The sequence below is a fragment of the Loxodonta africana genome, chromosome 15 (assembly GCF_030014295.1).
Source record: "Loxodonta africana isolate mLoxAfr1 chromosome 15, mLoxAfr1.hap2, whole genome shotgun sequence".
Lineage (NCBI taxonomy): Eukaryota > Metazoa > Chordata > Mammalia > Proboscidea > Elephantidae > Loxodonta > Loxodonta africana.
This window is the reverse complement of record NC_087356.1, coordinates 68,415,351-68,439,420: the sequence shown is the minus strand read 5'-3', so window position 1 is coordinate 68,439,420 and position 24,070 is coordinate 68,415,351. Positions and strand designations below refer to the sequence as shown.

At 37.1% G+C, this 24,070-nt stretch overlaps 1 pseudogene; it reads left to right on the top strand.

Moving 5' to 3' along the window:
- LOC135227820 (olfactory receptor 8G50-like) overlaps positions 1 to 23,842 on the top strand; it is a 52,896-nt pseudogene extending 29,054 nt beyond the window's left edge.
- The last annotated feature ends 228 nt before the right edge of the window (positions 23,843 to 24,070 follow it).

Genomic DNA, 24,070 nt, shown 5'->3' with positions numbered 1-24,070 from the left:
AACAATTTGAAAAATTGAAGAAACCTTAAGAATCTTGTGGGAGTCTATCAAGAGAAATAACCTACGGGTGATTGGAGTAGCAGAACAGAGAGGGAGAACAGAAAGTACAGAGAGAATTGTTGATGACTTGTTGGCAGAAAACATCCCTGATATCGTGAAAGAGGAGAAAATATCTATCCAAGGTGCTCACTGAATTCCACATAAGGTAGATTTTAAAGAAAGTCACCAAGACATATCATAATCAAACTTGCCAAAACCAAAGATAAAGACAGAATTTTAAGAGCAGCTAGGGATAAAGGAAAAGTTACCTACAAAGGAGAACATTAAGAATAAGCTTGGACTACTTGGCAGAAACCATGCAGGCAAGAAGGCAATGGGATGACTTATCTAAAAAACTGAATGAAAAACATTGCCAACCAAGAATCTTATACCCAGCAAAACTGTCTCTCAAATATGAAGGTGAAATTAGGATATTTCCAGATAAGTAGGAGTTTAGGGAATTCTTAAAAACCAAACCAAAACTACGAGAAATACTTAAGGGAGTTCTTTGGTTAGAAAATCAATAATATCAGGTATCATCCCAAGACTAAAATACTGGGCAGAATGATCTATTAAGAAAACATTCTACATCCCACTTTGGAGAGTGTCGTCTGGGGTCTTAAACGCTAGCAAGCAGCCATCTAAGATGCATCAATTGATCTCAAGCCACCTGGATCAAAGGAGAATGAAGAACACCAAGGACACAAGTTAATTACAATCCCAAGAGACAGAAACGGCCACATAAACCAGAGACTCCATCAGCCTGAGACCAGAAGAACTAGATGTTGCCTGGCTACAACCGATGACTGCCCTGACAGGGAACAAAACAGAGAAGCCCTGAGGGAGCAGGAGAGCAGTGGAATGCAGACCCCAAATTCTTGTAAAAAGACCAGACTTAATGGTCTGGCTGAGACTAGAAGGACCCTGGTGGTCATGGCCCCCAGACCTTCTGTTGGTCCAGTACAGGAACCATTCCCAAAGCCAACTGTTCGGACATGGATCAGACTGGACATTTGGTTGGAGAGGGATGCTGGTGAAGAGTGAGCTTCTTGGGTCAGGTGGACACTTGAGACTATGTTGGCATCTCCTGCCTGGAGGGGAGATGAGAGAGCAGAGAGGGTTAGAAGCTGGCGAAATGGACATAAAGAGAGAGTGGAGGGAGGGAGCAGGCTGTCTCATTGGGGGAGAACAATTGGGAGTATGTAGCAAGGTGTATGTAAGTTTTTTGTGAGAGACTGACTTGATTTGTAAACTTTCACTTAAAGCACAATAAAAATAATAATAAAAAAAAACAAAAGGAATTTAGTGCAGGAGTGTGAGAGGAACAAAGAAATCCTCAGCACCACAAAGAAAGTACTACAAACTGACAACAATAAACTCACACCTATCAATTATTACACTGAACATAAATGGCCTAAAAACAAACCAAACTCTTTGCTGTCAAGTTGATTCCGACTCACAGCGACCTTATAGGACAGAATAGAACTGCCTCATGGGGTTTCTAAGGACCACCTGGTGGATTTGAACTGCTAACCTTTTCATTAGCAGCCATAGCTCTTAACCACTATGCCATCAGGGTTTCCAAATGGCCTAAATTCACCCATAAGGAGATGGAGAGTGACAGAATGGATTTAAATAAATAAATAAATAAACCAGCATCCATCTGTATACTGTCTACAAGAGAGATGCCGTAGAAACAAAGACATAAATGTATTACAAATGAAGGTTGGAAAAAAATATATACCAAGCAAAGAGCCACCAAAAAAGAGCAGGAGTACAATACTAATCTCAGATAAAATAGACTTTAAAACAAAATCTACCACAGAAGGCAAATAAGGGCCCTATATAATGATTAAACGGACAAACCATCATGAAAACATAATCATAATAAATGTCTACACACTCAATGACTGGGCTTCAAAATACATAAAACAAACTAATATCATTGAAAAGAGAATTTAGCAGTTCCACTATAGTAGCAGAAGACTTCAACACACCAATCTTGGTAAAGAACAGAACATCTAGAAAGACACTCAAAGATACAGAAGATCTAAAGGCTGCAATCAGCCAACTTGAACTCATAGACATATACAGAACAGCCCACCCATCAGCTGCAAAATACACACTCTTTTCCAACGTACATGGAACATTCTTCAGAATAGACAACATAATAGACCACAGAACAACCCTCAACAAAATCTAAAACATTGAGATAATACAAAGTATCTTCTTAGATTGCAATTTCATCAAAGTAGAAAGTAACAACGTGAAGATCAAGTAAAAGAAATCCATTACATGGAAACTAAATAACAAGGTGCTTAAAAACCACTGGTAATAGAAGAAGTCAAAGATGGAATAAAAAAATTCTAGAATTAAATGAGAATGATAACACATCATACGAAAACCTTTGGCCGTGATCAGAGGTCAATTTATAGCAATAGGAGCACACATCACAAAAAAGAAGAAAGGGAGAAAATCAAAGCATTAGCTACACAACTTGAACAAATAGAAAGAGGACAGCCAAAGAAGCCAGAAGTAAGGAAATAATAAAGATCAGAGCAGAAATAAATGAAATAGAGAATGGAAAAACAATAGAAAGAATCAACAAAACTAGAAGTTCGCTCTTCAAAAGGAACAACAAAATCAACAAACCACTGGCCAAACTGACAAAAGAAAAACAGGAGAGGATGCAAATAACCCAAATAAGAAATGAAACAGGGGACATTACAACAGACCCAAATGAAATTAAAAGAATTTTAACAGAGTATTATGAAAAACCATACTCCAACAAATTTGAAAATCTAGAGTAAATGGACAAATTTCTAGAAACACACTGTTTACCCAAACTATCACAAATCTATGTTGAAAATCTGAACAGACCCATATCAACAGAAGAGATCAAAAAGGTTAAAAAAAAAAAAAAAATACAAACAAAGCCCTGGCCCAGATGGCTTCACTGAAGAATTCTACCAAACATTCAGAGAACTTACACCAATACTACTCAAATTATTTCAGAACAGAGAAAAGGAAGGATACTTCCAAATTCATCTGATGAAGCCAGCAAAACCCTGATACCAAAACCAGGCAAAGACACCACAAAAAAAGAAAATTGCAGACCAATATCTCTCATGAACATAGATGCAAAAATTCTCCACAAAATTCTAATAGAATTCAGCATCATATCTAAAAAATAATACTCCATGACCAAGTAGAATTCATACCAGGCATGCAAGGATGGTTCAATATTAGAAAGTTAATCAACGTGATACACCACACAAAGAGTCACATGATCACCTCAATGGACACAAAAAAGGCATTCAACAAATTCCAACACCATTTCTGATAAAACTCTCAACTAAATAGGTATAAAGGGAAATTTCTCAACATAATAAAGGGCACGGATACAAAACAAACAGCCAACATCATTCTTAAGAGAGAGAGGCTGAAAACATTCCCCCTGAGAACAGGAAGAAGACAAGGATGTCCTTCATCATCACTCATATTTAACGTTGTGTTGGAAGTCTTAGCTAGAGCAATAAGGCAAGAAAAAGAAATAAAGGGCATCCAAATTGATAATGAAGAAATACACCTGTCCCTATTTGCAGATGATATATACTATATAGAGAAAACCGAAAAGACTCCACAAGAAAACTGCTGGAACTAATAGAAAGATTCAGCAGATTAGCATGATACAAGACAAATATACAAAAAATCAGTTGGATTCCTATACACCATTAAAGAGACTGATGAAAAGGAAATCAGGAAAACAATACCATTTATAACAGCCCCTAAAAAATAAAATACTTAGGAATAAATCTAACCAGTGATGTAAAAGACATATAGAAAGGAAACTAGAAAACACTACTGCAAGAAACCAAAAGAGATCTACAAAAAAGGAAAAACATACCGGGCTCTGGATAGGTAGACTCAACATTCTGAAAATGACAATTCTACCCAAAGTAATCTACAAATGTAATGCAATCCTGATCCAAATACAACAACATTCTTTAAAGAGATGAAAAAAACAATCATTAACTTTATACAAAAAGGCCAGAGGCCGCGTATAAGTAGATCATTACTGAAGAAGAAGAAAGTAAAAGGACTCGCACTACCGGATCTCAGAACCTAGTATACAGCTATAGTAGTCCAAACAGCCTGGTACTGGTAAAACAGATACATCAAACAATGGAACAGAATCGAGAACCCAGATGTAAATCCACCCACCTATGGACACAAGGGTCCAAAGTCCATCAAATGGGGAAAGACAGTCTTTTTAACAAATAGTGCTGGCAAAATTGGATGTCCATCTGCAAAAAAAAAAAAAAATGAAACAGAGCCCATACCTCACACCATACCCAAAAACTAATTCCAAATGGATCAAAGACCTAAATATAAAATCAAAAACTATAAAGATCATAGAAGAAAAAACAATCAACACTAGAGATCCTATGACACGACATTAACAGGATACAAACCATAACTGACAACATACAAACTCCAGAAGATAAGCTAGATAACTGGGATCTTCTAAAAACTAAACACTTATGCCATCAAAAGACTTCACCAAAAGAGTAAAAAGAGAACCTACAGATAGGAAAAAAAATTGGCTATTACGAATCCAACAAAAGTCTAATTTCTAAAATCTACAGGAAAATCCGACACCTCTACAATAAAAAGGCAAATATTTCAATTAAATATGTGCAAAGGAAACGAACAGATACTTCAGCAAAGAAGACATTCAAGCGGCTAACAGACATATGAAGAAATGGTTGCAATTACTAGGCATTAAACAAATGCAAATCTAAACCACAATGAGATACCATATCACTCCAGCATTACTGTCAAGAATCAAAAAAAAAAAAAAACAGAAAATAACAAATGTTGGAGAGCCTGCAGGGAGATTGGAACTCTTAGCACTGCTGGTGGAAATGCAAAATGGCACAACCATTTTGGAAAATGATATGGTGCATCCTCAGAAAGCTAGAAATAGAAACACCATATGATCCAGCAATCCCACTTCTAGGAATATACCCTAGGGAAATAAAAGCTGTTTCATGAATAGACACCTGTGCACACCCATGTTCATTGCCGCATTTTTCACAATAGCAATACAATATGGTGGAAATAACCTGGGTGCTCATCAACAGATGAATGGATAAACAAACCATGGTATACACACAATGGAACATTATGCAACGATAAATAACAATAATGAATCTGTGAAGCATCTCACAACATGGATGAATCTGGAGGGCTGAGTGGAATAAGTCAATCACAAAAGGATAAATATTGTATGAGACCACTACTATAAAAACCCCAGAATAGGTTTACACACAAAAAGAAACAATCTTTGATGGGTATGAAGGAGGGGAGGGGCAGGGATGTAAAACACTAAATAAACAAATAGATAAGTGGTAAGTTGGAAGGGTAAGACAGTATGCAATACTGGGGAGGCCAGCACAACTTGTTCAGGGTAAGGTCATGGAAGCTCCATGGACAAGGTTCATCCTTTGCCCAAAGATTAGACAGGCTCGTAAAACGAAACAAGACTAAAGGGACACAACAGCCCAGGTGCAAGGACTAGAAAGCAGGAGGGGACAGGAAATAGGGAACCCAAGGTCGAGAAGGGGAGTGTTGAGATGTCCTGAGGTTGTTAAGCAACAACATAAAACAATATGTGTACTATTTAATAAGAAGCTAGTTTGTTCTGTAAACCTTCATCTGAAGTTCAATATAAATAAATAAATAAATAGATTAAAGCCTGCATCAATCAGTAATTAAAACATTTAAGGTAAACTCAACTAAGCAAATTATTGCAATTATTGCACTTACTAATTGTAATTACTATATGATAATGAGATAATATTTAACAAATACTTTAATTGGTATTTAAAAATATAAATTTTATACATAACAATGTAGTTCAGTCTTTATAAAGAATTAAAATAATCTCTATAATGCATATATGTCCGGTTTTTAAATACAATTCTCTTTTACTTTTAAAAGAAAAAAGGTATTATCTCTCTATGGTAGGCTTGTTAGGAACTCAATGGCAATATTTGCAAGATGCTTTCATTCAGAATCTTGCAGATATGCTGACTGAAATTAAAATATTAAATTAAAATATTCCAAGTACTCTTGTTATATGTACATCTTAATGACTAAATAGCGTTAGTAGAGATCACTGGAAAAAAAAAAAAAACTTTTAAGTCTTATATTTTAGGTTGTTTATTTTCCCCATGGGGAATAGCTTTGTTGTTGTTGTTGTTCTTGTTGTTAGGTGCCGTCGAGTTGGTTCCGACTCATAGCGACCCTATGCACAGCAGAATGAAACACTGCCTGGTCCTGAGCCATCCTTACAATCGTTGTTAAGCTTGAGCTCATTGTTGCAGCCACTGTGTCAATCTACCTCGTTGAGGGTCTTCCTCTTTTCTACTGACCCTGTACTCTGCCAAGCATGATGTCCTTCTCCAGGGACTGATCCCTGCTGACAACACGTCCAAAGTATGTAAGACGCAGTTTCGCCATCCTTGCCTCTAAGGAGCATTCTGGCTGTACTTCTTCGAAGACAGATTTGTTGGTTCTTTTGGCAGTCCATGGTATATTTAATATTCTTCGCCAGCACCACAATTCAAAGGTGTCAATTCTTCTTCAGTCTTCCTTATTCATTTTCCAGCTTTCACATGCATATGATGCGATTGAAAATAACATGGCTTAGGTCAGGCACACCTTAGTCTTCAAGGTGACATCTTAGCTCTTCAACACTTTTGAAGAGGTCCTTTGCAGCAGATTTACCCAATGCAACGTGTCTTTTGATTTCTTGACTGCTGCTTCCATGGCTGTTGATTGTGGATCCAAGTAAAATGAACTCCTTGACAACTTCAATCTTTTCTCCGTTTATCATGATGTTGCTCATTGGTCCATTTGTGATGATCTTTGTGGTCTTTAATCTTGATTAGTAAGTGCTTCAAGTCCTCTTCACTTTCAGCAAGCAAGGTTGGGGAATCACTTTAGAAAATGTATTTCGTCTATGTCTTCAAAATTTCCTGAAATTTTGAATGTTTACAAATTTAAATAGAATAGCATGAAGCCCACTGGTGCTGCAACGATATCTGTCACATCTTTGTTTGAAATCTACAGTGACATATGAGCAATAAATTACACTTATATGAGAGTAGTAAATACTTGAGAACCAATGAGGAAAAGGGGAAATTCTAATTGTTTCTTTCCATACCACCTCCAGAGCATAGATACTAACATCTCTGTTTTTTTTTTTTTTTCCAGAAGTCTGGAGAGTAATAATACTTTGCCCAAGGTCACACAGCAAGTATGTGTTGAGCTGAGATTTGAATGCAGGACTGTCTAACAAGAACCCCTTTCCACTGAGTCAGTTACAACTCACAGAGACCCTGTAGGACAGAACAGAACTGCCCCATAGGGTTTCTAAGAAAAAAAAAAAAAAAATTTTTTTTTTTTTTTAAAGAAGCCCCTGGTAAATTCGAACTGCAGACATTTTGGTTAGCGGCTGAGCTGTTAACCACTGAGGTGTCTAACAGTAGTCCAATTAAATGTATAAAATCTTGAAATGCTAGAATTGAGAGAGGTATTAAAGATGACATATCCAATGTTCCATCCAGTTCTTTTGTCCTTGAACAATATAAATGCTAAGTGATTTTCAGGCTATGCTTGAACAGTTCTAATTTGGGTATGTGGCTGCACAGTAAGGCAGCTAGTTTCATTTCTGGATGTCTGACTGCTAAAATGTTCTTGTTTGTCTTGAAACAAAATATGTCGCTCCATGGTTTCCAGCAGTTAGTTTTACTTCAATCTCTTAAAGACATATTAAAAAAAAAAAAAAAAAGTAAAAAAATAATCGAAAAATTTCATTGCTGTCGAGCCTATTTCATCTCCTAGTGACTCTATATGTCAAAGTAGAAGTGCCCCATAGGGGTTTCCAAGGCTGTAATCTGCACAGAGTCGACTGCCACATTCCAAAGTCTGGAACCAACAATGGCAGTAATGGAATGGGGCAGTTTTGTAGCAAGTAGAAATGGATCAAGAAACTTTGGCATAAATAGAATTAAATGCCTACTGCTTGGCTTGCTAAGTCACTTGGCATGCAAGTCAGACTTACAAGGTGAATGATGTTATATTCACATTTATTTATTCAATAGAAATCTCCAAGGACATTAAATATGCAAAAAATCATTAAGTAAGAAATTGGAGCAATGTATCAGGATATAGGAAATACACACATATAATATATTAAGGGAAATATATGATTCACAATTAATTGAATTCACTTATGGAAAAACTAACATTATACTCAAAGGATATTTGAAAGAGTTAACGTAGTGATAGTAAAAAGGTAGTTTTTTTCTTTAAATTTTTTTTCAAAAATAATGATTATATTTTCTCTAAAATTTGTCTTGTGTTTAAATTGCAATTTATGATTGTATAGCTAATGAATGAAGTTTGAAAAGAGGTAAATCATAAGGAAGAAAGGGAAAAGTTCTCATAATCCCACCATAGACATTCATGATTAGGTTCAATGTTGTGTTAATAGTCTTTCTTTTTTAAATGTGAATGTGCAGACCCGTGTTTTGTTTGTTTTTGTTTTACCCTTCAGAACTGACTCCAGGACATAGGTCAGAGAAGCTTGCTCTGGATTAGTGGGTCAGAAGAACTGAATTATCAGGGGCTTCTAAAAAAAATTTTTTTTTGTTTCTTCTAGGAAGCTAGGGATCTGAGAAGGCACTGGGCTGTTGGAATAGGCATAAAGGTCAACCAAAAGCTTTTTACACACACATTTAATAATGTCTATTTTTTTTTTTTTAATAAAACACTGTCTTAAAAGTAACCAGTGACTCAGAAATAAATCACAGCCGTATTTAATTAGGCTGTTTGCAGCGTGGTCTCGGGCACTGGAAGCATTGTTGTCCTCAGACTGTAGAACTGGGAAATGAGCATGAAGATCACCCTGGTGGAAAGCACAGGCTGTCTTCTCCTGGGTGGTGGGTTGGGTTCTGTCAAAAATACAGGAAGATGCTTGAGCCATCCAAACAGACAAAGGACTGCAAGGTGAGAGACAAAGATTTTCAAGACTGGCCTTACCCTCAGTGGAGCAGATTCAAAAAAGCAGGAAAGAAAAACATTTTAAAAATGTGTGACAGCATATTGAGGGAATTTAAGATGATTTTTTCACCATTCTAGATCTGATGGCTTACATCATTTTAGATTGAAATTGAGGGAAGATAATAGGAATTGGGAAGTTTAAAATATACTTGGATCTTGACACTGTTATTGGTACTAGATTGCTAAGGCAATACAAAAAACTGGACAAAATATATAAACTGTTTGTAGGCAATGGACAAGTATTGCAAAAACCATGATTACTGAGTAAAGAAAAACTCGTGATCTAGGTCTCACAACCTTGTTTGTTCTCTGCCAGGACACAATTTCCTGACTCCAAGGTAGCAAGCTGGTGTTCAAACAAAGTATGATAGCCGTGCCTATCTGAAGAGCGAGACCTCACAGACATAGACATGTCTATCATGAAACCCTGTTATGAGGTAAATACATATGTGAGTTTTCATGTATTACTGATGAATCGACCTTTTGTCATCATAAAATATTACTCTTTGCCCCTGGTAGATTTCTTTTTTCTGATATCTAGTTTCACTGGTATTAATATAGCTATTCTAGCTTTGTTTTTTTAACTTTGTCTTTTTTGTTTTTATCTTTTTACTTTTTAACCTCCGTACCTTTACATTTGAAGTTTGTGGGTTTTTTTTTTTTTGCTTGTTTCTTTGTTTTGGTTGGTTATTTTATTTTTTAGACCACATGTATTTCTTCTGTTTTTTTTTCCTTCCCTGACATTCTCCTTTTTTTAATTGGAGTGTTTAGACTACATTTAATTTTTGATATGATTAGGTTTAAACTTACCACATTGCTGCTTGTTTTCTATTTGTAATAAACAATCTTTCTTCATTTTTCTTGTATTCCATTTTTTCTCAGGAGCCCTGGTGGCCCAGTGGTTAAGAACTCAGCTGCTGACCAAAAGGTTGGCAGTTTGAATCCACCAGTCGCACCTTGAGACACTATGGGGCAGTTCTACTCTGTCCCATAGTGTCGCTAAGAGTTGCAGTCGACTCAATGGCAATGGGTTTCCTTTGTTTTTTTTGGCTTATCATGGAGCTGTGGTGGCACAAATGTTTAAGTGCTTGGCTTTAAAACTGCTAAACCCATCCAGCAGCTTCACTGGAGAAGGACCTGGTGATATGCTTCCATAAAGATTATAGCCAAGAAAACCCTGTAGGGCTGTTTTACTCTGTCACGGGGTTGATATGAGTTGAATCAGCTTGACGGCACCTAACACCAATAATAGAACATTGGCTTATCAGTTATACCTTTGTTTTTATTTTTGGTGAATGATAAAGGTTTTACCACTTTAAGTTACCACAGTCTATCTTCAAATAATACCATACCATGTCATGTATAATGTAAGAAATTTACAGTATACTTTCCATTGGCTCCTCCCATGGTCTGTACTACTGTTGTTATCCATTTTACTTCCACATATGTTATAAAATCCATAATAAACTCTTATTATTATTCATTAGTATTTACCTTTTAAAGAGCTTTTAAGATGATAGAAATTGCTTTTATATTTCCCTACATATTTGCCATTTTTTATTATTTTGTGTACATAGACATTTCCATTTAGTTTGTTTGCTTTTTGCCAGAAGATGTCTCTTAACATTTCTTGAAGTTTGTGCCTAATAGAGACAATTATTATTATTATTATTATATTTATTCATCTGGAAATGCTTTTATTTTCCAACCATAACTTTTGAAGTACATTGGCAGTGGCTGTAGAATTTTAGGTTGGTTGTTATTTTGTTTAACACTTTAGAAATATTTTCCCATTGTCTTCTGACTTTATCATTTAAGAAATGAAATAATCATTTCCTTAGTGCATTTATGATTTTCTCTGTTTTTTTTTTTTTCCTTTTTTTAGTAGTTCCCCTCTGATATGTGTGAGATTTTTCTTTTCATCCTTCTTGGGATTATAGTGTTTTACAAAGAGGAACTTGAAGTACTTACTGAGGAAGATCAAAGACTATAGCCTTCAGTATGAATTGCACCTCAACATAAAGAAAAAAAAAAACAACCAGACCAATAAGCAATATCATGGTAAACAGAGAAAATATTGAAGTTATCAAGAACTTCATTTTACTTGGCTCTACAATCAACACCCATGGAAGCAGAAATCAAGAAATCAGATGATGTATTGCATTGGGCAAATCAGCGGCAAAAGACATATTTAAAGTGTTGAAAAGCAAAGATATCGCTTTGAGGACTAAGGTGTGCCTGAACAGAACCATGATGTTTTCAATTGCCTCACATGCATGTGAAAGCTGGACAATGAACAAGGAAGATCAAGGAAGAATTGGCACCTTAGAAATATGGTGTTGACAAAGAACATTGAATATACATGAACTGCCAGAAGGATGAACAAATCTGTCTTGGAAGAAGTACTATCAGAGTGTTCCTTAGAAGCAAAGATGGCGAGACTTCATCTCACATACTTTGGATATGTTATCAGGAGGGACAAGTCTCTGGAGAAGGACATCATGCTTGGTAAAGTAGAGGGTTAACGACAAAAGGAAGGCCCTCAGTGAGGTGGATTGACATGGTGGCTACAACAAACATAACAAAGATTGTGAGGATGGCACAGGACCAGGCAGTGTTTCATTGTGTTGTACATAGGGTACCTATGAGTCAGAACAGACTCAAAGACACCTAACAATAACAATGACAATATTCCCCTTTTATACTTGACTTTTCTACAAGTCAACCCAAACTACTTTAAAATTCTCCAAAATAATGTAACAATATAGCTTGGATCCTCCATGACAATCCTAACTTAAAATATTCTGTTGCTATGTTAGTCCATGTTTCACACATTATGCTTGATCCAACGCCATGGTGATTCTGGGTCTTGGTATTATCCCTACCATATACAATGGAATCAAGTTCTACTAAGTTCGAGAAGTTCATATAAAGTAAGACCAGAATGGTGCTTATAGCAGAATGTCTGATGCTCAGTTTTGGCAAATTGTAAGAAGAGTTTAAAGTACACTACAAACTCTGACAAGCAGTTATATATTTAGGATGCCATGAAAACTAAAGATATGTGTTGGTAACTGACCCACAGTGTTCATGACAATTACGGAACCAGTGGTCATCACTGGAAAGTACTTGTATTCATTGTGGCTAAACTGAATGCCTCATTTTAGAGAACAGAAAGCCTTCGTAAGTTTTCTTAAAGTTCTATTTATGATTATCCACTTAGTTAAAAAAAAAAGGGAAGTAACAAATACAGAATATGATAGATTTTAGACAGTACACTTTAAATTTATATTGAATCTAAGATTTGTACTAATCTTCAAGCCCTGATCACAAAAATATTCCTTATGTTTTGCTTCTAGGAACGCTAGGAGCTGGGGAATTTGGACCTTCCCATGGGCAGATATGTCAGTCATGGGATCTAATCCCTCGTCTTTAGAGTCTTAGGATCCTGTAATATGAGAGAAAGGATGACCACATTGGGCTTCATGCCTTCAGGTTGCATTTAGAAAAACCTTTTTTTTTTTGTTTTGTCACAACAGGGGAATGAAGAATGAAAAGGATGTATGTCTGGATGGTCACGGTTACCCTACTTGTGACCTACCGCACCAAACTGAAAGCAAATCAGTGTGTGCAGTCCCCATTGCAAGCCCTGAGCTGACTGGAGGGTGGAAGGAGAACTGATCAAGATGAGGAACTCACTTTTATCTTCTTGCTTTCTGGGCTTGTACTTTAAAAAATGAGACATACAGACATCTCTTTTGGTTCTCTAAATCTTCCTTGCCCCTTGTGGTCTGTTTCCCTGCACTAAGATGGCCAGTATGGTCGCCTTCTTCTCCACCTTAGCCTATATTAGCTCTACAGATAGTAAAGATTCAGGCAGCATATGGGACACATGATACAGCCTAATATGTCAGTAACTAGTGAAAATAAATTTCTCCTTCCACCTATTCGTAGTCTGGAAGCTGTGCTGTTTTCCCCCTGGTGGAAGTAAAGCCATCTTCATTCTTAGCACATGGGAATAAGGATTCTCCCTGGTTTTAAGGATCATGATGGTGTTTGTGTTTGGATTTTTTTTTTTTTTTAGTGAAAATAAATTTCTCCTTCCACCTATTCGTAGTCTGGAAGCTGTGCTGTTTTCCCCCTGGTGGAAGTAAAGCCATCTTCATTCTTAGCACATGGGAATAAGGATTCTCCCTGGTTTTAAGGATCATGATGGTGTTTGTGTTTGGATGGGTGGGGAAAGGGAAAGAAAAATTGTTTTTCCAGGTACTTGAGAATTCGGAAGAGATATTAATATCTGCATAAATATTTATGTACAGAGATGTTTTTCATTATGTTACTGACAAGATTTAGAAATATTGAAAAATGTTTACAAAAAAAATCAAACCCACTGCCATCAAGTGAATTCTGCATCATAGCCGCCCTATAAGACAGAGTAGAAATGTCCCATAGGGTTTCCAAGGCTGTAAAATCTCTGTGGAAGCAGACAGCCACATCTTTGTCCTGCAGAGCACCTGGTGGGGTTCATATCTCAAATCACTAACATTTTATTTGGCAGCTGAGCATGTTAACCACTGTGCCACCAGGGCAGTATGTTAAAAATAGTTAACATCTAATTAGTTGGATTGTGAGCATTTCTTCTAATATGCGTTTTTAATGAATTCCTTATAATTAATATGGAATTAATATGGGTGATTATTTTTGGAATCTCTAAAATTAATTTTATTTCTTTGAGTAGTAAAGCCACTGAATAAAGTCAAATATTTTTAAAAATCAGTTTTATCCATTTATTTGATAGCAAATATGATGTTACTCCCTTGCTGTAAAATCTTTCACTGACTTCCTATTAACTTTAAAGTCTAAATTCTAATATATATACAATGATTTTTATAATCTGATCATATCTAAATGGCAACCTCACTTTCTATCTAGTTTTCCTTTCCTCCTTGCACTCTCAGATTACCAATTTATTTGTTATTCCTCCAGAACAGAATCTATCACATGTTAGTGTCTTTGGATATGCTGCCCCCACCCTCTGGAATGCTTACTATGTCCAACTTCTTGCTTTGTTTTGTTTTGATGTGCCCAGACAGGCTGCTCCTGTGGGCTAGTTTGTTTATTAATGCCTTTGAAGCTGTAATGTCCTGTTACTAGGTAGTTAGAGTTGTTATAGGTATATTAGCCCAGGAATCTGTTTACTTTTCTTGTATGGATTCAGCTCAGTTGTCCAGGTAGTCAGACACCAAGTGTGTAATGCATAATCTCACCTACACTCTTAGACAAGCAGGTGTGATTGGTGCAGGCACAGGTATCTGGCTGCAGTAGGGGGACACATGCAGAGCAAAGCAGGGATCTGACAGCTGCCCTTGTGTGTCTGTGAGGAACAGGTGTCCCTGTTCCCTAGAGTGTGTAGGTGGATGGGTTTTGCAGCTGGAATGTGGACACTCAATGCTGTTGACTGTAAGGACTAGGAGGCACCACTTATCTTTGGACTCTGTCTTGGGTGGCTAGGTGGAATGGGTGGAGCCACCAGTCCTCAGGCCCCTGGTGTGGATAGCTGAGGACTCTGATTACTAGGTACAGCAGTGTCAGATGTCATATGCCTGCCTCTCCACCATATAACTGAAATAGTTGAAGTTGGATTTCAGGTATATACCCTGTTATACTGTGCTAATGAGGATGTATGCTGTTGAAATGGCCCCACAGAGGTCTATGTAGTGGTGAAAGGCATTCAGAATCTGTGGGCCCCTTATGCCTGTGTCTAGGCAAAGGAGCTACTTCTGCCCTGAGTTCCCAGTTTAGGGGAGACAGCAAATTATTTTTTCCCTGTTTGCTAATTGTTTCCTTCTCCAAGGCAGAAGAATGGCTCAGGATACTTGACAGGTCTTACTTCCATCCCAGGGAAAGCAGCTATCACTGAAGGCAGCTTGGGACCTGATGCAGTTTGGGGAGAGGTCAGTTAAATGGGAGAATTTTTTCCCAAAGGGGTGTTTTTTATCCACACAGTAGATTAGACACACATACTTATCTTTTGCTCTTTGAGTACCGCCTTTCACAGACTCTGAAGGCATCAGTGGACTCTCCATCGCTCAGTCTCTCCCACTGTGGAAAACATGTCCCGAATGCCACTGCTCACATCCCCACATTCTCACCAATGGATCTGGCCTGCAGTGTGCTGGTTTTTGCAGGGTCAGGTCTGGCATCTCCACACTGCTTGTAAAATGTCTCTTCCTTCTCCTGCTGCTCAGTACAATGCCTCAACTTCATGCTTTATGTTCAGCACTCCCGGACTGTCGTATATAATTGATTCACTTGTTTTTGGGGGGGTCTTTCTTGTAAGAGGGACCACCGTGAGCCTCTGACTACTCTGTCATCTTGGCACCACGTTTTCTGGAGATCTATTACCAAAAAAGTCAGCCATTGAATTCCCTGTGGAGCACTGTTCTACTCTGACACACATGGGGTTGCCATGAGTCAGAGTGAACTCGACAGTTACTACTTTTTTTTTTTTTTAATAGATTTGAGTCAGTATTGACTGTAGGTTAGGTTTTTTGGTTTTATATTGTAAACACATTTTTTGTTTAAAATTCATGCCCTGCACCACTCAGATTTCTTAAGGAGGTATTGTTTTAACTTTTTAAACTTGTTTTTCCTTGATTTCAGAACTTTCTTTTTCTTAGCTAGTAGATTTTTAAATCTTTTTGAAAACAAAACGAAGTTCTGAAATATCTAAAATATAATTTATTTATTTCTAAAAAATGATTCAAGTGACTTAATTTAGGACTTTCTTTGTGAAAAAATAATCTACAAAAGATGTTATTTTAACTTTAGATGGTTTTTATACACTAGGATATAATATATAAGAAAGAACTCAAATTTTACTACAGGATCTAGAATGATTAAAAAACTTAAATTTTAATAGTGCTCAAAATATTTGTATGTTATGTTGTACCTGCACTATCTTATGTGTGTGTGTTTGAAATGAAATGAATTATTATTTTCTTTTGAATGTTTACCATACTTCATTACTATGACAGTATTCATTTTGCAATGTGATAGCTAACAATTTTTCAATGTAAAGTGGCTTTGAGAATTTTGTAATCCATAAAACAGTTTGTTTTCAGCCCTAAAAATCTTATTATTTGATGTTACATTTATTATACTGTTTAAGGTATGATATATCTAAGGACAGCTTAAAATGTACAAATAATATTGTGTTCATCATGTCAATGCCTTCATGGTATCTCAAAATGAAGCTCTGCAGGGATACAACACCTTAAACCCAGTAAACATAAACACCATAAAAGGTTGAAATTGTAGCATTTACCAATCCCTAAGACATTTTTTTTAAGACATTTTTTAGTTTTTTTCAGAAGCATATCTAATAAGCTAGCAACATTTTTAATGATTGCAAATCTCACTTTATTTTTCAGAACAAGTCAAGGAATTGTGTAGCTGAGAAGGTAAGCAGTTTTTCTTGGTACTGTGACTAAACTCTAGACAAATCACTTTTAAAATCATGATTTTGCAACATTCTTATGTTATCCAGAGACTAGCAGGCCCTCACTCTAGAAGGATTCCTTCACAATCATGGGTAAACTCTACTCCTATAGATAAGAAGCTTCAACAAGAGGAAATGATTTCCTGTTAACATACAAAAAAAAGAACTTTCAAAATATAATTATTTAAAATTTTAGATGACTTTAATTTGAGCAATAATCCACAAAGTAGAAAGCATGTGATTACTTTATAATAACCTTTGCCTTAGTATTGTACTTGAAACATCTTGGAACATGAAAGCAGACGACTCCACAAAAGGTGCAAAGTTGGCTTTATTTTTACTGTTTTCAGTTATCACAGAGTGTGAGCACAAATACCTTCAGTGAACATTTTAGTGGCAAAATGACACCTTGCTCTTATAATAGGAGAATTTTAGATGGAATTGACGATTTGGGAAAGATAATGACTTTGACTTATTTCAAATTGTGAACTTCGTTATGTCCCTTTATCCATCCACCATTCATACAGCAATCTCAGCAGGGATAAATGAAAAGCGCAGGACTCATCTCTGTAGGATCTAGGCAGATGCTAGTCTAAATGGAATAACACAAAAATATTAATTACTGCTATCCCAATTTTTCCAGCTCTTATGTTCTTTGAATCTAGCGTGTATTTTGCAACAGGCTTTTCTTTTAGGAGAATGGTACCCCCAGGAGTTATCAATATTAGTCCAAGTCTTTTATTATTACTTTAATTTCCTATCAGTATATCAAATTTATCTGTACTATTTTTTTTATTAGCAAACCATCCTTGACTTTTATATTAAAAATCCACAGAGTCACCATGAACAATTCACTTAAGTCTCTCCAGTTTCAATTTTTTCATCTGCAAAGTGAGAATAATAAGCTTATACCATATAGGGTTGCTGGGAAAATATATCAAATGTTATTTATGAGGTACCTGGACAGTTCTAATCACATGGTAAACACTGAATAATATCATTCTATAATAACTAGTAATATCACCCTCATATTAGTTCTTTTCTCAAACACGTTTCCTTGCTTTTGATACACCATCAATCTTTGATGATATCTTTTAGATCTCTTTCTTTTGAATACTGAACAGTCATCACAGTATCCCGTGTCAGGAACTCATCAACTTTTTTCACAACTTGCATCTCAGAGATGCGCACATTCTTTTTGCTTTGGTCTTTAATGCCATCAAACAAACAAAACAAAACCTGCTGCCATCCAGTCGATTCCAACTCATAGCGACCCTATGAAACAGGGTAGAACTGCCCCATAGAGTTTCCATGGAGCACCTGGCATATTTGAACTACCGACCTTTTGGTTAACAGACGTAGCACTTAACCACTGCACCACTAGGGTTTCCTTAAGGCATTGTTGGAGTGATAAAAGATCTGTTTGAAAGTGAGTGCAAAATACACTAAGAAAACCTGCCTAAGACATGCAAGGACAACACAGTCTAAATACCATGCAAGATTTCCATTTTCCAGCCTTGCTCCTCCAGAACAAAAGCCCCAAGATCATGGACCATGACAAGTTATGCAATAGTATGCAGCACATAGTGTTTGGGGAATGACTGAGTTTTACATTTAGTCATAGAGAACTAAATATGCCATCACAGCCAACATATGACTTTCTGATATAATAAAAAAGGCAAAGAGGTAGAGCTGAGGCATGCATTCAGGGTAGGAGATTCTATTCTTCTCTGTCACAAAGTTCACCAGCATTTTGGAGGTAATGACAGTGAAATAACAGAGACCAATGAAGGACAAACTGAGGAAATAGTACATGGGTGTGTGCAGGTGAGTCCAACCAGGGTGATCATGCCCAGATTCTCCTCATTAGAAAATGCACTTCCTTCTAGAATGTGCAGCTGAATTTGAGTGATATACATAATGTTAGCCATTCAGTTACTTCCCAGACCCACTCTTTGTATTCTTTTGAATTGTTACCAGTAAACAAGGTTCTCTCTAAAGGGAAACCAGCTTACATGAGTGGTCAGTACATTATTTTTGTACTTTAAATTAATATTTTCCTTATATTAATTGAAGTGAATGGTTTCTCTGATATGACAAAAAGATAAGACAGGAGAGCAGACATGAGGAGCTAAAAGAAGAAACAGATGGTGAAAAGGGGATGGACCCATGTAGAGACAGTAGGCCTTCTCTCATACACAATCACTTGTTTATAATATGCCTAACTATGGGCATTATTTAACCACTATGAGACTAATATATAAAATCAGTATACTAGTAATTGTTGTGGAATCCCTGGATAGTGCAAATGGTTAATGTGCCTTGGAACAAAGTCCTGTTGATCTACTTGCAAAAAATCAACTGTTGAAAATCCTGTGGAGCACAGTTCTACTCTGATACGCATAGGGTCGAAATTAGTCAAAATCAACTTGATGGTAACCTGTCTGTTTCCTGGTAGGATTTGTTCTACAGAAGAGTTGAGAGAATTGCAAATAAGGCATGGAAAGTGCTTTGTTGTTGTCACTGCTGTTAGGTGCCAATGAGTAAATTTTCAACTTGTATCGATCCCATGTGACAAAGTAGAACAAGCCACATGGTTTTCTAGGCTGTAATCTTTACAGAATCAGACTTCCAGGTCTTTTGCCAGCAGAGTCACTGGGTGGGTTTGCACTGACAACCTTCTGGTTAGCAGCCCAGTGCTAAGCAATTGTACCACCAGGGATCAGAACACTCAATATTCTAAGTCATCAGAATAGTTCTTTGAATGTTCAGAGGCCGGTCAGTACTATGACCCACTCTTAAAGCACAGAAATAAAAGAAGATATAATTCCACCTGATGTTTATTTGCATGGTCCATAACACTTGAACCCCAGGGTCCTTAACTTCCAACATAAAGCAGGGACAGAAGAGAGAATCAGAGATACCTGAATAAGACTTGCATCTTTTTCATACTGCTTAAACAAACACCTACCTCAAATTTCTTCTTCTCTTCCTCCAGAAACTGCCCAGAGGAAAATGGCAGCAGGAAATGACTCCACAGTGACTGAGTTCCTCCTCGCTGGGCTAACAGAAAAGCAAGAGCTCCAGTTGTCTCTCTTTCTTTTCTTCCTAGGAGTCTATGTGGTCACAGCACTGGCGAATCTGGGCATGATCACACTGATTGGGCTCAGTTCTCACCTGCACACCCCCATGTACTATTTCCTCAGCAGTCTGTCCTTCACTGATCTCTGCTGTTCCACTGTCATTACCCCCAAAATGCTGGTGAACTTTGTGACAGAGAAGAACAGCATCTCCTACCTTGAATGCATGACTCAGCTCTACCTATTTGCATTTTTTTATTATATCAGAAGGCTGTATGCTGGCTGTGATGGCATATGATCGCTATGTTGCCATCTGTAGTCTATTGCTTTACAATGTCACTATGTCTTATCAGGTCTGCTCCTGGCTGGTAGTTGAGGTATATATGATGGGTTTGATTGGTGCCACAGCTCATACATTTTGCATGCTTAAAGTGGTTTTCTGCAAGGCTAAAATAATCAACCATTACTTTTGTGATCTTTTTCCACTACTGGAGCTGTCCTGCTCCAGCACTTATATCAATGAAGTGGTAATTTTTTGCTTCAGTACATTTAATATTCTTGCATCAATCTTGACCATCCTTGCCTCCTATGTCTCCATCATTGCCAGCATTCTGCTCATCTGCTCCACTGTGGGCAGGTCCAAAGCCTTCAGCACATGCAGCTCCCACATCACAGCTGTTACAATCTTCTATGGTTCTGCAGCATTCATGCACCTGCAGCCATCAAGTGTTTGCTCCCTGAACCAAGGCAAAGTTTTATACCATTATTTTTATTTTATATTTTATTTTTTTATTTTATGTTTTATTATTATATTTTATACCATTGTTGTGCCAATGCTGAATTCGCTGATCTACAGCCTGAGGAATAAGGATGTCAAAGTTGCTCTAAATAAAATCATTGAGAAAAGACTATTTTGCAATGGCAAAGACCTCTAATTCTTGGAGAAGATTTAGTAAGTAAGAATTGTAGAGATAGCAACATATATACAGAAGTAGTGAGATTATTGCATTACTTATTTGGAGGAAATATCTAAAGCATAAGACTAGATTCATAGGGTCACATGGAGGACAGGGTCAATTCTAGGAAGTCCCAGACGTCACCCATAGTAACCCATATTACCTCTAATCACTTTTGTAAAAATCTACAAAGAACTTCAGGTGGGGATATTATAATTTATATACATGGGACTTAGCACTTTGTTTAAAAAAGATTTATTTATCTCAATTCATAGAATAATCTGTTTGGATTGTATCTTTTGATCTTCTTAACAATTTGTGTATCTGACCTTTATTACTAATAAATGTGCAAACACACTCTTCTGGAGAAAAGTGATCTCAAAATAATTTTTAATCATTTGAAATCTACAAAATTCAATTCCTACTAGCTACTATGTACAGAGAACTGTATTAAGGAATATGGGGCAGATGGTGAATTACAAGACATAATTACTCCCCATAAGATTATAACAATATGGTGGAAGAGACTGGTAGAATAATCATGGCTAAATACATTATATGTATTTGTACTTATTTCTTTATGCAACTTTTTTTTACTGTGCTTTAAGTGAAAGTGTACATTTCAAGTCAGTTTTTCATACAAAAATTTATACACACATTGTTATGTGTCCTTAGTTGCTCGCCCCCTAATGTGACAGCACACTCCTCCACTCCACCTCATATTTCCCATGTCCATTCAGCCATCTCCTATCTCCTTCTGCCTTCTCGTCTCACCTCTGGAGAGGAGCTGCCCACATAGTCTGTGTCTACTTGAGCTCAGAAGCACACTCCTAATGAGTATCACTTTATGGCTTATAGTACAGTTCAATCTTTGTCTGAAGACTTGCCTTCGGGAATGGTTTTAGTTTGGGCTAACAGAGAGCCTGGGGGCCCTGTCCTCTGGGGTTCTTACATCTCAGTAAGACCATTAACCATGATATTTTTACTGGCACTTGAGATCTGCATCCTACTTTTCTCCTGCTCCATCGGGGATTCCCTGTTGTGTTCCCTGTCAGGGTAGTCAGAGGTAGCCAGGCACCATCTAGTTCTTCTGATCTCAGGCTGATGGAGTCTCTGGTTTATGTGGCCCTTTCTGTCTCTTGGGCTAACATTTTCCTTGTCTTTGGTGCTCTTCATTCTCATTTGCTCCAGGTGGGTTGAGACCAATTGATGTGTCTTAGATGGCCAGTTGATAGCTTTTAAGACCCCAAACGCCACTCACCAAAGTGGGATGCAGAACGTTTTCTTAATATACTTTGTTACGCCAATTGACATAGATGTCCCCTGAAACCATGATCCCCAGACCTCCACCCCAGTTACTCTGTCCTTTGAAGTGTTTGGTCGTATTCAGGAAACTACTTAGCTTTTGGCTTAGTCCAGTTGTGCTGACTTCCCCTGTATTGTGTTTTGTCCTTCCCATCACCTAAAATAATTCTTGCCTACTATCTAATTAGTGAATACCCCCCTCCCTTTTTTCCCTTCTACCTTTGTAACCACCATAGAATGTTTTCTTCTGTGCGTAAACCTTTTCTTGAGTTCTTATAATAGTGTTCTCATAGAATATTTTTCCTTTTCAACTAATTTCACTCAGCATAATGCCTTCTAGATTCATCCATGTTATGAGATGTTTCAAGGATTCATTGTTCTTTATCATTGTGTAGTATTCCATTGTGTGTGAATATGCCATAATTTGTTTATCCATTCATCCTTTGATGGGCTCCTTGGTTGCTTCCATCTTTTTGCTATTGTAAACAGTGCTGCAATGAACAGGGGTGTGCACATATGTTCATGTAAAGGCTCTTATTTCTCTAGGCTATATTCCAAGGAGTGCAATTGCTGGATCATATGGTAGTTCTATTTCTAGTCTTTTAAGGAAGCACCAAATTGATTTCCAAAGTGGTTGTAGCATTTTACATCCCCACCAGCAGTGTATAAGTGTTCCGGTCTCTCCACAACCTCTCCAACGTTTATTATTTTGCATTAATGCTAGCCTTGTTGGGGTGAGATGGTACCTCACTGTAGTTTTGATTCGCATTTCTCTGATGGCTAATGATCGAGAACATTTCCTCATGTATCTGTTAGTTGCCTGAATGCCTTCTTTGGTGAAGTGCCTGTTCACATCCTTTGCCCATTTTTCATTAGGGTTATGCAACATTCTATTTTTCCAGTTTTAGTATTGCGCTGTCACCTCCATTTCCCTATGAATCCTATATTCATTTTCAACTATTTCTATAGATTTTTCTTTGCACCCATATTAGAGAATCACAGATGTAGTAGTGACATTCTTTGACTATGCACTGAACTCAGATGGATTACTTATTCACATGCAAAAGTTAAAATTGGAAAAATTTGTTTTCTGACTAATTACTTGTGCCCTTCGTCCCCCAAAACTAAATGTTTATTCAGGAAAACAAATTTGGGAGAATTGTTTTGTGGACACTCAATAATTGTTGAGGCTTCAAGTACAAATTTGGTAATCTCACTCCTTACTTGTCAAAGAAGGAGTGTAAAATAGAAAATGTGACTCAGAGGATATATTGCAAAGACTTCTAATCAATAAATTGACTCCTCTTCCCCTTTCCCAAATAAGATCCCATTGGTCTTTTTTAGAATAGCAATCAGAAAACTCTTTTTCATCCTCTTGAGAGGCAATAAACTAAAAACAAACAAAAAATAAACCCATTACCATGGTGTGATTCCTATTAATAACTCTCAGTAGCTTTTGTTGCCTCAGTTACCACCAGCTCCTCTGGCCAGTTGCTGAGCTCCCACATCTTCTCTTGCTGGTGGTAGAGCATCTGGATATATTTCCCCATATCTCCCTAGAAAGTTTCTTCAGACTCTTAAAGACCAGATATTTCACTTTATTTTTAGAGCCACTTCTAGATAAGAGCTATTGGTGTGTTTTTTCTAATGCTTCTAAGATTCAAAGCTTCGGAAACAATTGTATTAAGGAGAAACAAGCATGGACATCTCCAAATAACATGATCCTCTTGACTGCTCATCTCTATAATGCTGTGCCCAGATGCAGAGCACAGGGCTACTGGGTCTTTTTAGACCAAACGTGAACATTTACATCTGGTTAAAGTGTATTTTTAAAATCATCTGACTGGACTGGCATGCCTAAAACTGTGCTTGCTTTACAACTTGCCATCAAATAGGAAACATTAATACACTGATGTGATATCACCCCTTACGTCACCACATAAAATCACAAGTTGTAATGAGAGAGGTGAAGGTATTTCCCTCTTTGGAAACTAAAAAGAAACTTCTTTCTTGGCCTTCTACATACTTACTAATCAGTCTTTATCTACGTATCT